This window comes from Macaca mulatta, chromosome 3, assembly GCF_049350105.2.
Source record: "Macaca mulatta isolate MMU2019108-1 chromosome 3, T2T-MMU8v2.0, whole genome shotgun sequence".
Lineage (NCBI taxonomy): Eukaryota > Metazoa > Chordata > Mammalia > Primates > Cercopithecidae > Macaca > Macaca mulatta.
The window spans coordinates 134,870,781-134,884,887 of record NC_133408.1 but is presented as its reverse complement, the minus strand read 5'-3'; the positions used below and the strand labels follow the sequence as shown (position 1 = coordinate 134,884,887).

At 35.4% G+C, this 14,107-nt stretch overlaps 1 long non-coding RNA gene across 1 annotated transcript in view; it reads left to right on the top strand.

The window, feature by feature from the left end:
- Positions 1-527: 527 nt before the first annotated feature.
- The window catches only part of LOC106997538 (uncharacterized), a 52,440-nt gene continuing 38,860 nt past the window's right edge, over positions 528-14,107 (top strand). The window contains exon 1 of the long non-coding RNA XR_001443733.3: positions 528-658. This is a non-coding gene — a long non-coding RNA (uncharacterized LOC106997538). The remainder of the gene's footprint in view (positions 659-14,107) is intronic.

Here is a 14,107-nt window from a genome sequence, read left to right as displayed (position 1 = left end):
TAACCAAAAAAGGAAATCTTAAAAAAGTTAGATGGTAAGACATGGTACTTACTGTCAAGATGTAAATATACCAGTTTTCAAATTCAGGAAAATTTTCCACATGGGTGGAATGAAACACAGGAGAAGAAAGTAATTTGCCAGTGTTATAAGGGTAAGCCCATGTGTGAAAAAAAAGAATAAAACAGAAGAACAAGGGAGAGTAACAAAGCTAGGCCATTACTTTTGGGTTGGGAACCAGATGATGGATAATCCAAACGCAACATAATTGTGCATTTAAACTAGGACAAGGTTTAATTCCTTTAATATGTTTATATCTTTTTTTTTTTTTTTTTCTCTTGCTACATTTTTCCTGTGCTCCATGACAGTGCTAGGACATAAATTGAAGACATGGGGCGGAGGGGCAGTAATCAAAACAAAACAAAATAACCCTCTTGTTATTTAGTAATTCCTCCTTCTGTGGTATTCTAGGAATTCAGATAACTCGTTAACAGCTATCTTTTATTTACAGTGCCTCAAGCAAGAGGAGTACTTTCTTTTTAAATGTTTATGGTAGAAGAACATCAAGTATAGTTGTCAACAGACTTCTTAACATTACTGGTTGTGCCTTGCCTCCAAAGCATGGATTTGATAGCTCTAATATTGTAATCTAAATTTCCTGGTAAGAATTTTGTTATTTCATTACGTGCTTAGGTAAAAGTCTTGGTACTTTTTAATGGCTCTGACACCTTATTTCTGATAAGACAAAGATGCTTTAATTTCTTCGCTTGTCTTAATTTGGTTTTAGCTTGCAAATAATTCCATGACGTAAACATGCATGATTAATACTAAACACCATGAGAATATCAAATAGTATTTGTTACAGTAGTAGGAGTGGGAGCAGGAGGAGTAATAGCGTCAGTGACTAACATTTGTTTTCAAATTCCGGATTTTGCTCTATCTACTTCATATGTATCATCTAATCCTGAGTAAATGCTCATTTTAAAGATGAAATAACAGAAGTTTTAAAACATTATGTGTCAGGCCTCTGAGCCCAAGCCAAGCCATTGCATCCCCTGTGACTTGCATGTATACGCCCAGATGGCCTGAAGTAACTGAGGAATCACAAAAGAAGTGCAAATGCCCTGCCTCGCCTTAACTGATGACATTTCACCACAAAAGAAGTGGAAATGGCCGGTCCTTGCCTTAAGCGATGACGCTATCTTGTGAAATTCCTTTTCCTGGCTCATCCTGGCTCAGAAAGCTCCCCCACTGAGCACCTTGTGACCCCCACTCCTGCCCATCAGAGAACAACCCCCCTTTGACTGTAATTTTCCTTTACCTACCCAAATCCTATAAAACGGCCCCACCCTTATCTCCCTTCGCTGACTCTCTTTTCAGACTCAGCCCGCCTGCACCCAGGTGAAGTAAACAGCCATGTTGCCCACACAAAGCCTGTTTGGTGATCTCTTCACACGGACGCGCATGACATTATGTAATTTGCCCAATGTCACCTAGCAAGTAAGTGACAAAGTCAGATTGGATATTAATACTTTTACCCATTAAGATATATAAACTATTTTTTTCTTATTAAGTTTATAATTTAGTTAAGATAATTATTTCCTTTATTGAAAAAAGAATAGTCTCTTGAAAACTGTTTTTGAATATTTTATATTTAGTAGTTTATTCATAGGTCCTGGCCCTCATTAGATCATGACTATGACACAAAAATCATCTTTTTTTTTTTTCTTGCCTATGACAATTTTGTAGTACTACACAAGAGGGGAGTTTAACTCAGCTTTCCTGTCATCCAAAATAACAGCTTCGGCTGGGCGCGGTGGCTCAAACCTGTAATCCCAGCACTTTGGGAGGCCGAGACGGGCGGATCACGAGGTCAGGAGATCGAGACCATCCTGGCTAACACAGTGAAACCCCGTCTCTACTAAAAATACAAAAACTTAGCCGGGCGAGGTGGCAGGCGCCTGTAGTCCCAGCTACTCAGGAGGCTGAGGCAGGAGAATGGCGTGAACCCGGGAGGCGGAGCTTGCAGTGAGCTGAGATCCGGCCACTGCACTCCAGCCTGGGTGACAGAGCGAGACTCCGTCTCAAAAAAAAAAAAATAAAATAAAATAACAGCTTCTACTTTTTTTGCCACCTCCTAATGGAGCTGGAACTCAGCAGGGCTTGCTTGATAATGGAGCATTCTACAATGAATGCATCACACGCTGCCTGGCCCCAGAGTGGGCTGCCTTTACGTAGTGCTACTACTGCTGCTTCTACTTCAGAATACTGTGCTGTTGTTGACTGCTTTGTCAGGTTCATGGAGAAAGACCATACATCATGCCTGGGAGTCAGATTTTCCTTGGGAAGTCATTAATTACAGCCGGGAATACTGTAAGTATCTGACTTGAGGTGAGGAGGAATATACTCTATCTAAATCCAGTGGGAGGCTGAGCTTACACGCTGAGGTATGGAGAGTTCTGGATCTCTGCAAATAATGGAGTGCACCAGCATAACTAGTGAGAAACAAATAAACCAGGAGTGGCAATAGGAGTGAGCAGTAATACCAAGATTCAATATTTAATGAGAGGTGGCAATACAACAAATCAATTCTGCTTGAGACTATTTTCCAAAGAGGTTACTGAGTGTTCTTTCCATGAAGTGTGGTGTGATGCTTAATTGACCCTCTACGGGTTATCTGATTCAATTAGAGTTTGGTTTTCTATTGAAAAATACCCCAAAGCTCTCTTCAATATAAAACACTCTCCACCTTCAGCCAGGTAGTTTCAGGTGATAGATGATAATGGGATAGACAGAAGCAAAGTCTCAAAAAATTCTGGATCAAAGGTTTATGTTCACAATAGAACCTGGTAATACGGGTTCATTTTTGAATGCAGAGTAAGAAGTTGTGGTTGAAGTTTATCAACTAGAGGGTCCATAAAAACATATACGTTATAAAAGCAGACTTTCATCCAAGAAACAGAAATATATACATCACATCATTTCCTGAACATTAGGAATCCATTTTTGAAAATTCATAGGTTCTGCATGAAAATACTAACTGGGGGCCTATATTAGTTTCATGTGGCTGCTGTAGCAAATTACCACAAACCGGGTGGCTTAAAACGACAGAAATTTATTCTCCCACAGTTCTGCAGGCCAGAAATCTGAAATCAGTATCGCTGGACCCAAAACAAGGTGTTAGCGTTATTGCACTCTCTGGAGGCTCTACAGGATAATCCATTTATTGTCTTTTCCAGTTTCTGGTTGCTATCAGCATTCCTTGGCTTGTGACCATATAATCCAACCTCTGTCTCCCTGTGCAGAGTGTTCTCCTCTCTATGCATGTCTAATTTACCTCTGCCTCACTTTTATAAAGATACATGTAATTGCCTTTAGGGTCCACTCAGATAATTCAGAATAACCTCCTCATCTCCAGACCGTTAACTTAATCATATCTACAAAGACCTTTTTTCCAAATAGTGAAACATTTAAAAGTTACAGAAATTTGGATTTATTATAGTATCTAGAGAGTATTATTCAGCCTAACACAGAATGTATTTTCTGTTAAGTTGGAAAAATGATAATGGGCTACATGTTAACCCAAGACTCTCAGGCGATACCATGTAACTGAAACACGGTAAAACACTTTCGTGTAAGAAATATAATATCATGTAAATATATAAAATACATACTTAAAATGCTACTTCCTGACCATTACCTGATGAATATGGATATTAAAATAGAGTTTTATTGTTTGTGTTTGTGTGTTTATACTCTACTAGGAGAGTATAAACCAGGAATATATTCTGTGGGGCATGCCTAAAATGAGAATGTTGTTTTCTGAGAATTGCCTATAGATGGGTCATAATGACCCATATGATAAATGGATCATGGAAGAGAAACAGTTTCTCCTCAGAGAAAAAGAATGAACAGATGACCAATGTGACAAGATTGTAGGTTTTACATCCACCAAGATGTATTTGTGAGTCTTTAAATCATTAAGATAAAAATAAATAAAGTCCAACATTGGGAGAATCAATCCTAAAACGGATCTTCCTTTCACTCAACCCAAATAACACTTCTCAATTTTGTGTGTGTGTGTGTGTGTGTGTGTGTGTGTGTGTTGTGCTGTGCTTTGATTCGGTTTGTTTTTTTACTCTAGGACTCTAACAATTTTGACTTTCTGATTCTGGAAGATACATTATCCAAAATACATCTAAAATTTTTCAATTGACTTCGTTTCTACTACTACCACTCTGGTCTAAGCTATCACCTTTTGCCTCAATTGCTCTAATAGTCTTTTAACCAGTCTTCTTTATTCCACTCTTGCTTCTCTGCAATTCATTTCCCACACAGTGATCATTTAAACATGTAAGTCAGATTATTTCAGTTTACCAGTTGCAAGCCCTCTAATTTTGGGATCTAATCCAAATTTGTACTGTGATGCTGGTTGATGTGCCCCCAGCTTGCCTCATCTCCTACCACTCCTTCCCACTCTCACTAGCCACATTAGCCCTCCTTCTGTTCATCATTAACTGTGCTGAGCTTATCTCCACTTTCAGAGCTTGCTGTATCCTGAGCTGGAAGGTAATTAATTCCCCCAGAAAATACACCACTGTTGGGAATCATGCAAGTCTCAGGTGATCTTGAGACAGCCCTGTCATGTCGGTCCAATCTAAAGCAGACTCTGAACCCCAGTCACTTGTGAATGCCTTACTCTGCTTTATTTTTTTTTTTCAGGGAATCATCATCCTAAGAATTGATCTTATTTATTCACTTGCTTATAGTTGGTAAGCACCACAAAAGAGTTACTGCTCTGTTTATAGGGATGAGAATAGTTTCACTTGCAAATTTGCTTTTAAGAGAATTCTTTATGTCCTGGTTTTAAACACCAACTCATCAGTCTGTTTATACTGCTGGACTAAGGCATTTCTTAAGGACAAAACTTAGGCACAAGGCCACACTGCAAGTAGATATGTGGTTTCTTTAGAATATCAAATCCTAAGGTGTGTCAATATTGAGAGTCTGCTGAAATTGTACCAGGGATTTAACTGGTACACCAAAAATGGGTTTTAAGATGCCCAAATATTTATCTTTTTTTGGAGTCTGTTGTGTGAGATCTAGGATGTCTCAGGAGGATGTCATGACAATCCTCTTGTGTTTGCCCAAGTATGCAGTGTAAACAACAAATGAATCATTTTCTGAGTTGCCATGACATTTAAGGAATGTTGAGAAGTGGAGCACAGACATGACTAAATCCTTGCTGTGCCCTTCATAAATACCTATGCCTTTCCTGGTACAGAAGACATGCTCCAGTACTCTCCTGACCCTTGCCTCGGTCCATTCGTATTGCTGAAACAGAATAGCATGGACCAGATAGCTTATAAACAACAGAAATACATTTCTCACTTTTCTAAGTCTAAGATCAAAGAGCCAGCAGGTCTGGTGTCTGGTGAGGGTTTGTTTCCTGGTTTATTGTTGGTGCCTTCTTACTTAGTCCTCACATGAAGTCAGCTTGCAAACAAGCTGAGGGATCTTATCACATTTATGAGGGCTCTGTCTTCATGACCCAAATACTTCCCAAAGGCCCCACCTACCCATATCATCTCCTTAGTGGATAGGATTTTTACGTATCAATTTGGAGAAGACACAAACTTTCAGACCACAGCACTCCTGAAAGTCCTGGACTTTGGGTAAACTAAATGGAAGTTGTCACCATGTTTAACAAAAATTGCAATAATGGTACAGTGTCTGCTATAATTTATATAGTCTTTGAATATTGTTGTTGGCATTAATAGTGAATTTTTATAAATAAAAATAAATAAATTTATTGGTTTGAGGTTGATGAAACCAAACAAAAGAGTCAGTAAACTCCATTTGATAAAGGAAAACATACAGGAAATTTTAAAACAAGCAAAACAAAAATATAAGCAAAAACAAAAACAAAACACAGTTTAAAACAAATTATAAGTGGCATTTTTTTTTTTTCTGTATGTCATGCCAGAAACATATATATTAGTGACACAGATTCTTTTAGGTTGTCCAGGATGTTAAAGGTACCTTATCCTTTTTGTTCTAAGTATCAATTAGGTTGAAACACCATTTCACATCCTAGCTCCCATCAACATGCCTTGGGTTTAGTAAGGGGCTTAAACTTTGTGCCTGATCATATATGGTCCCTATTTATTGCTTCTCAACAAACTCTTCATCTTCCTCAAGTCTTTCTACATATGGCTGTTTCTGTCTTTTCTCTCATGTCACGCAAATCAGTCCCTCTTCCGCCCATCTATTGTGTAGGAGACTTCTACTAAAGATTGAGGAGAAAGGGAAACACAGTTGAGGTACAAGAAATAGTGTTGCGTCAATGAGCAGCACATAATTGAAACTGGTACATTATGTAGCCTTCTTTAATATAAAGGTGAGGTCAGTTCCACACTGAAAAAATATTCTTTTCACTTATGGGGCCATCTCTAAATTCACAATATCCCAGACACCTGTATATTTCTTCATGGAAAATTACAAATTACACATTTCTTTACATTTTCTTTAGTATTATTTTTATTACTTTTTTTTTCTTTTTCTTTTTTGTTTTCCGGAGATGGAGTTTCACTCTTGTTGCCCAGGCTGGAACGCGATGGCGCGATCTGGGCTCACCACAACCTCTGCCTCCTAGGTTCAAGTGATTCTCCTGCCTTAGCCTCCCAAGTAGGTGGGATTACAGGCATGCACCACCATGCCTGGCTAATTTTGTATTTTTAGCAGAAACCAGGCTTCTCCATGCTGGTCAGGCTGGTCTCAAACTCCCGACCTCAGGTGATCTGCCCACCTCGGCCTCCCAAAGTGCTGGGATTCAGGCATGAGCCACCGTGCCAGGCCTCCTCTTTACATTTGCATTTTCAGCTAGCTTCTCTAGTCTAGGCACTTACATAAAACTGCTTTTTCACAAATTGAAGACCTATCAAGGTAATACTCCAATCAATTCTTAAAAATTAAACTTTTTCTGCCCTCTAAGATTTGTAATTATTTATTATATTTGATAGCAGATCTTGTAAAAGCTGTAATGCTACATGAGTCTTCATAACATAAAAAAGGTGTTTTGTTTTGTTTTTTTTTTTTTTTTTTTTTTTTAATTATCCTAAATTAGTGGGAAAAAGGATTAGGTCTGAATTTAGTAACCAGATCCTAGTTAACATTTAAAACCTAGAGGCCCTGTTTATACATTGGCAGAAAACAAAGCCAACAAACAGAGCCCAGTGTGACTGCTCTGGAATAGTTTCTTCTTTCCCATTGAGATGAGACATAGGAAAACTCTATAGCAACTGGAATCAAGAACCAAATTGGGCGGTAAGATAAATACACTTTGGCTCAGCCAACAGTTGAATTGATAAATGTCCACTTCAAGCCAAGCTGTTTTTAAAGAGCATATATTCCTTATAAAAATATCTGGGTGGAGGGAGGCGGAGTTTGCAGTGAGTCAAGATCTTGCCACTGCACTCCAGCCTGCGTAACAGAACAAAGCTCTGTCTCAAAAAAAAAAAAAAAAAAAAAAATGGGGTACAGAGAGGTGAATCCTAGCCTAAAGTGGGTTGGCCTGGAATACTTAAGAATACAAATATCAAATGAGTAGGGCCTTTAAAAAATATGGGAATTTATAGGGTGGTTTTCCAAGTGGAGGAAACCATATCCTTAAATGCCTTTCCTTTTCCGTTCTTGAGTTTCTCAATGGTAGAGATACTCAATCCTCCATGCCTGATATTTCACATGTTAGTCTATTACCTCAACTGGGAATGTTAGAGAGGTTAGACACAAGTTTAACATTGGGTAAACAACTTGTATATCAGTAAATAGACTAATTCTGTGGTTCTCTGACTTAAATTTCACTTAGTACATTTCAAAAATAAATATTAATTAACTATAGCTACTAAGTTTTGTAATTTGGGTAAGTGAAAAGTTAAAAAACAAAAAACAAAAAACAAAATGACCTTATATATAATCATTTCACAAAGGAAAAGGTATTTTAACACCAGAAACAGTAAAAAAGCTTCTTAGACAAATAATGAAAAAGTCCTTAAAGAAAATAAATGTAGCTTTGTAAAAGTTTTTAAATATTATGTTCTAGTTTTCATTTGGCCCAGACCCAAAGGGAATTATTCACAGACTGACTCCAAAATACAAGCAAGTGATTGGGTATATTGGAATAGCTCTTTTTGTTTTTTCTTTCTGTCACCACTTTTCTCACTATAATTACCTGGAAGAAACTTGCATCTTCAAGCACATAGGTTCACATAACTTCTGAGTCTCCTTCTGGTTTTCATTTGTTTATAACTTTAAACCACTACTGACTTTAAAGTGTTCAGCATAAAACCCAATTTGTGCTTTTATTCATTTACAACAGATGGGGTCAGAGTGAAAAGAGGGGCAGCTTATAGCTTCCCTTTTTTGTAGCCCCCTTTATTAAAATCACTTGCATCATTTTTATAAGGTTCACACTTTTCTCTAAGATGTAATGTTTATAAAGGATACTTTATTTAGAAGTGTTTAGTAAGTAGTAAACCTGGACCCTGAAAGTCTCTATAAAAAAGTTATGGCCAAACTGACCTTCATCTAAATCACAATACAGAAACCTAATAATTTTTCAAACATGCAGAAGCCTTAAGCAGAACGAAATTCCAATAACACATGCTACAACTGATGACAATGAATGCAGCCAATTGCTTACCAAGAGCTATTGCTTACCAGGGTGAGAAACAAGATGAAAAAAGACTTACTACTCTTTTTGACTGAAAAGACATTGTCAGTCAGTCTGCCAATGGACTGGTACTTAAAATTCGTTTTAGACTTACAACTACGGGGATATTAGTAACCATTACTGATAACACACACACACACACACACACACACACACACACACACCCTTTATATATTTCTAATTCCAATTTTAATTTGAAAGGGAAATGCAAGAAGCAGGCCATGAAAGTGAAGGGCAACGCATGATAGGCATAAAACAAATTAATGAATAATTTTAATAAAGAAAAATGTATTGAAAGAAGGAAATTGCTAGAAAGGGAAGCACACCTCCATCTTCCAGAATATGTCATTTCTTTCTTAGCATGTATGTCACTGGACCATGTAAAATTCCTGTCAACTATCCTCATACTTTGCAGTTTAGCTTACAATATACAGGATAGACTATGGTAATAAATTGTGTTGGTCTGATAAGGTAATATGTGAGCTTGATCGCTGAGTATGTCTGTATAGTAACAAGTATATAAAAAGTACTTTTAAAAATCACTTAGCAATGATGAAGTTCTTTTCACTATTTATATAAAAATGCAAAATGTATTTTCTATTTTATATAGAAAAGGACAAGCAGATATAAAATTCCATGTGCATCACCACTTATGCCCCATAGAAAATATTATTTGCATAAAAGTAAGTGTAGCATTAAGTGGCATTTGGTAGAAGATAAACTAACTTCAAGAAAATCACGGTCTTTCAACAAAGAGTGGTTTGAGATATTTTACATATTTAAAATTATAAAATAATAAATAATTAAGACCAGTTTTGACTCAATTTGATTGATACTATTTCTCTTAAATATTCTTTTTGTTTAATACAAAGGATTTATATTCTCAGATATAATGAAAGATAAGGGGAATAATTTTAATGATTATAATAATGTTTTACATTTACGTAAAAGAAAAATATCACTGACTCTAGTATAGAAAAAATTGAGAAAAACTGAATTTATGTTTTATTTTTTAAATAAAACAAATTTCTATTATTACTGATAGTAAATATACATTGTAGAAAATAAATGAAGCAACAAAATTAATATTTTCCCAATCTAAAGTATAACTAGTATATTGAATTTTGGATTTTTTTATGTGTAAGTATTTATATTTTATTCTTTTTCTGATCTTATCTTACATTCTCTTGCGACCTGTTTTTTTTTTTTCCCACCAGCATCTATTTTCATTTCTCTATTTCTATAAAATTATAACTTTTAAATACATAATTTACTTTTAAATTATCTTAATGGACTCCAAAATGTTCAAATCAGTGGCTAGTTCCAGACAAAATATTGTTTCTGCTTTTTACTTTTTTATTTTTTTTGAAACAGAGTCTCACTCTATGGCCCAGGCTGGAGTGCAGTGGCGTGATCTTGGCTCACTGCAAGCTCCTCCTCCCGGGTTCACACCTTTTTCCTGCCTCAGCCTCCCGAGTAGCTGGGACTACAGGTGCCTGCCACCACACCCAGCTAAATATTTTGTATTTTCAGTACAGATGGGGTTTCACCGTGTTAGCCAGGATGGTCTCGATCTCCTGACCTCATGATCCGCCCACCTCAGCCTCCCAAAGTGCTGGGATTACAGGCGTGAGCCACCGCACCCGGCTGTTTCTGCTTTTAATGTTTCTTAATCTTCTTTCCTCTTTATTAGACGTTCCTTAAATCTCTTAATTTAGGATTTTTTTCTACTGTCTCTTCTTAAAAATGTTTTATCACTGAGAACTTCTAACGTTTATAAAATAGAATAGGATGACTTCCTGTGTACTCATCAGCTAATTTCAACATATGTTAACTCAAGTCAATCCTTTATCGCCAAAGACATACTTCCTGTCCCTGCATAAAACAAAACTAAATTATTTGCAGTAAATCCTAGTCTTAATATTATCATATCATTTTCCTCTTTTTTTTTTTTTTGTTTTTTTTTTTGTTTTTTTTGTTTTTGAGATGGAGTTTTGCTCTTGTTGCCCAGGCTGGAGTGCAATGGTGCAATCTTGGCTTACCACAACCTCCGCCTCCAGGGTTCAAGCAATTCTCCTTCCTCAGCCTCCTGAGTAGCTAGGATTACAGGAATGAGCTGCCACACCCAGCTAATTTTGTATTTTTAGTAGAGACTATGTTTCTCCATGTTGGTCAGGCTGGTCTCAAACTCCTGACCTCAGGTGATCCGCCCGCCTGGGCCTCCCAAAGTTCAGGGATTACAGGCGTGAGCCACCACGCCTGGCCTCATATCACTTTATCTGTAAAACTACAGTTATATATCTGTAAGACAGGTGCTCTTTCAGGGAATAGAATGATGGTCACTGGAGGCTGGGACAGGTAGTGCAGGGGTTTGAGGGATGAAGGCATAAGATTAGTGGAAACAAAATGGACTTAGATAGAAGGAATAAGAAATAGTGTTTGATATCACAGTAGGATAACTATAGTCAAAAATAATGTATGTATATTTCAAAATAACTAAAGCAGTGGAATTAGAATGTTCCTAACACAAAGAAATGGCAAATGCTTGAGGTGATCAATACCCGAATTATCTTGATTTGATCTACACCTTGTATGCTAATATCAAATTTTCACATGTATGCCATAAATATGTACAATTATTTATTCATGAAAATGAAAATTAAAAAAACTATAAACAAAAAAGCAAAAAAGTGCTCTTTTAAAATTATAACATAATAACATCAATATACATACTATGTATATGTAAACGTGTGAATATGGGTTTTTTAAGTATCTAAAAAGACATGTACATATACACACACATTTCCTGTACATGTGTTTGCATATGTAATTACATGTGTTAGAATAAAAGTATTAATATAATGAATCACATGTAGTAGACTAAAAAATCTATTGAATACAGTCTATTAATATTTTTAAAATGGTTTTTTTCCTTGTGCTGTATGTATAGGGGTATACAGTCAAATTATTGTATTTTAAAGGCATTTGGAATAATTTCACTATGTGTGGTTTTATCATCAATTCAATATATAGTTTAATTTGCTTCACTTTGTTTCAGGTTTTAGGAATTACTATTTTTTCCCCACTTAAAATATTTTTTAGAATTATGCAATACATTTTCATGGATATAGAATACAAATCTACAAAACACAGTATAGTCGGAGAAGGCCAACTCTTATTTCTTTCCCTCTAAGCCTTGTCTCTCCTTTTCCCGTGTGTGTGTGTGTGTGTGTGTGTGTGTGTGTGTGTATATATATATATATATTTTTTTTTTTTTTTTTTTTTGAAACGGAATCTTGCTCTGTCATCCAAACTGGTACGCAGTAGCCGATCTCGCCTCACTGCAACCTCTGCTTCCCCGGCTCAAGCGATTCTCCTGCCTCAGTCTCCCGAGTAGCTGGGATTACAGGCACACACCAATATACCCAGCTAATTTTTGCATTTTTAGTACAGACGGTGTTTCACCACGTTGACCAGACTTGTTTCGAACTCCTGACCTCAGGTGATCCACCTGTCTTGGCCTCCCAAAGTGCTGGGATTACAGGTGTGAGCCACCATGCCCTGTCGTTATCTCTATATTTTCTAAATTTAAAATTACTTTCCAGCTTTTAACATACCGATATACATATGCATATATTAACCTAGTCAATACATGTTGTCTATATCCTAATATTTTGCTATTTATACATAATATCCTGCTTATGTTGTCTCTTTCTTAAACGATCACATATTATACCCATTTTTTCTTGAACTTGCTTTTTATATCTAACAATATATATTAGAGAAAACTTCTTAGTAGTTTGTTGAGGTATTCCATTTGTCATTTTAGTATTATCTGGATTTCCATTGTGTTACTATACTGTGTTTATTCAACCAACTGCAGTATCATACTTATGTACATTTGTTTTTTTCCCAGTTTTTACAATTCAGATTTTGCAGCATAAATGGCATTGTACATATTGTTCTCTTTTTCATATTTTTGTCAGTATATCTTTGGGATATGTTCTTCAAAGTGGGATTGCTGGGTCACAAGACAAAGGCATAAATGTTGCTAGACTTTATTAAATTTCCCTTCATAGTGGTTTTGAACATTTTGCATTTTCGTTATCAATGTATGAGACTGTTTTGTTCATCCTTACCCACAGAGGACATTGTCAATCTTCTGGATCTTAGCCAATTCAATATGTGAGAAATTGGATCGCAGAGTATTTTAATTTGCAGTTTTCATATTATGAACAAAGCAGAACATTTTTTTCATATTTTAAAGGTATTTATATTTTCATTCTTTTTGAGCTATCTGTATATTTTGCCTATTTTCTATAGTGTTAAGGCTTTTCTTTATTTTTAGAAGATATTAATATGTTTCACATTCTAACTTTTTTTGTTGTGTGCGTTACATATTTCCAGTTTCTCATTTGCCTTTTACACTGAATTTTTTTGCATTTACAAATTTTTATATGAACAAATTTATCAATATTTTCTACTGTTTTGTGTATAAATTGTCATAGTTTGAACACTTTTCTCCATTCTAGATGTACAGTGAAATTAACCTTTGTTTTTACCTAGCACTGGTATATAGTTTTTTCATTTTAGATTTTTAATCCATTTAAAATTTATTCTGGCGTAATAGGTAAGACTGGAACAAAATTTGTTTATTTTTCTTACATGGCTATTTCATCACAAGATCTTAATTATTAAAAACTAGTATATTTTACTCACTGACTTGAAGTCTCACCTTTGTCTTATACCAAATTTATATTCACAATTTGGGCTATTTCTGGAATATCTATTATAAGGTACCAGTTTTAGTCAGATGAGCTTGTTGAAATTAATGAAGCAGCTGTCCAGAAGAATGTCCTGCCTCTCGGGTTTGTCTGCTTGATTCCTTTTGAGGTATTTGACTTTATTTTTCATTTTGCTAGAAGTTAAATTTAAAAGCTTTATAAAATCAAATGAAGCATTTTTGACTAGAATAAAAACTGATGAAATTATATCCTTCATAGTACATCATAGCAGAATTTACGTAATATCAGTTTGACCCACCATTAATTGCACTATAATTTGTCACTAAACAAGTTAACACTGATGATCCCTCTGTCATACATTTTTCCTTGAAATTTGTAGAAATAAAATTTAGAATACATCAAAATTTAATTCGTTAATTTTAATTAAACTTAATTTATTTATAATTTTAAAATAAAATTTATCAATGATTTAATATAGATTGCTATATTTTATAAAAATAGTACTCAAACTATAAGATAAAACATTGAAAATATGTTATGGCAGCTAGAATTATAGTTGCTTAATTTTTAAAAAAGTTATCTGTAGTTTTCTGTTTTCCTCTACTTTTATTTTTATAATTATATTAATACTTAA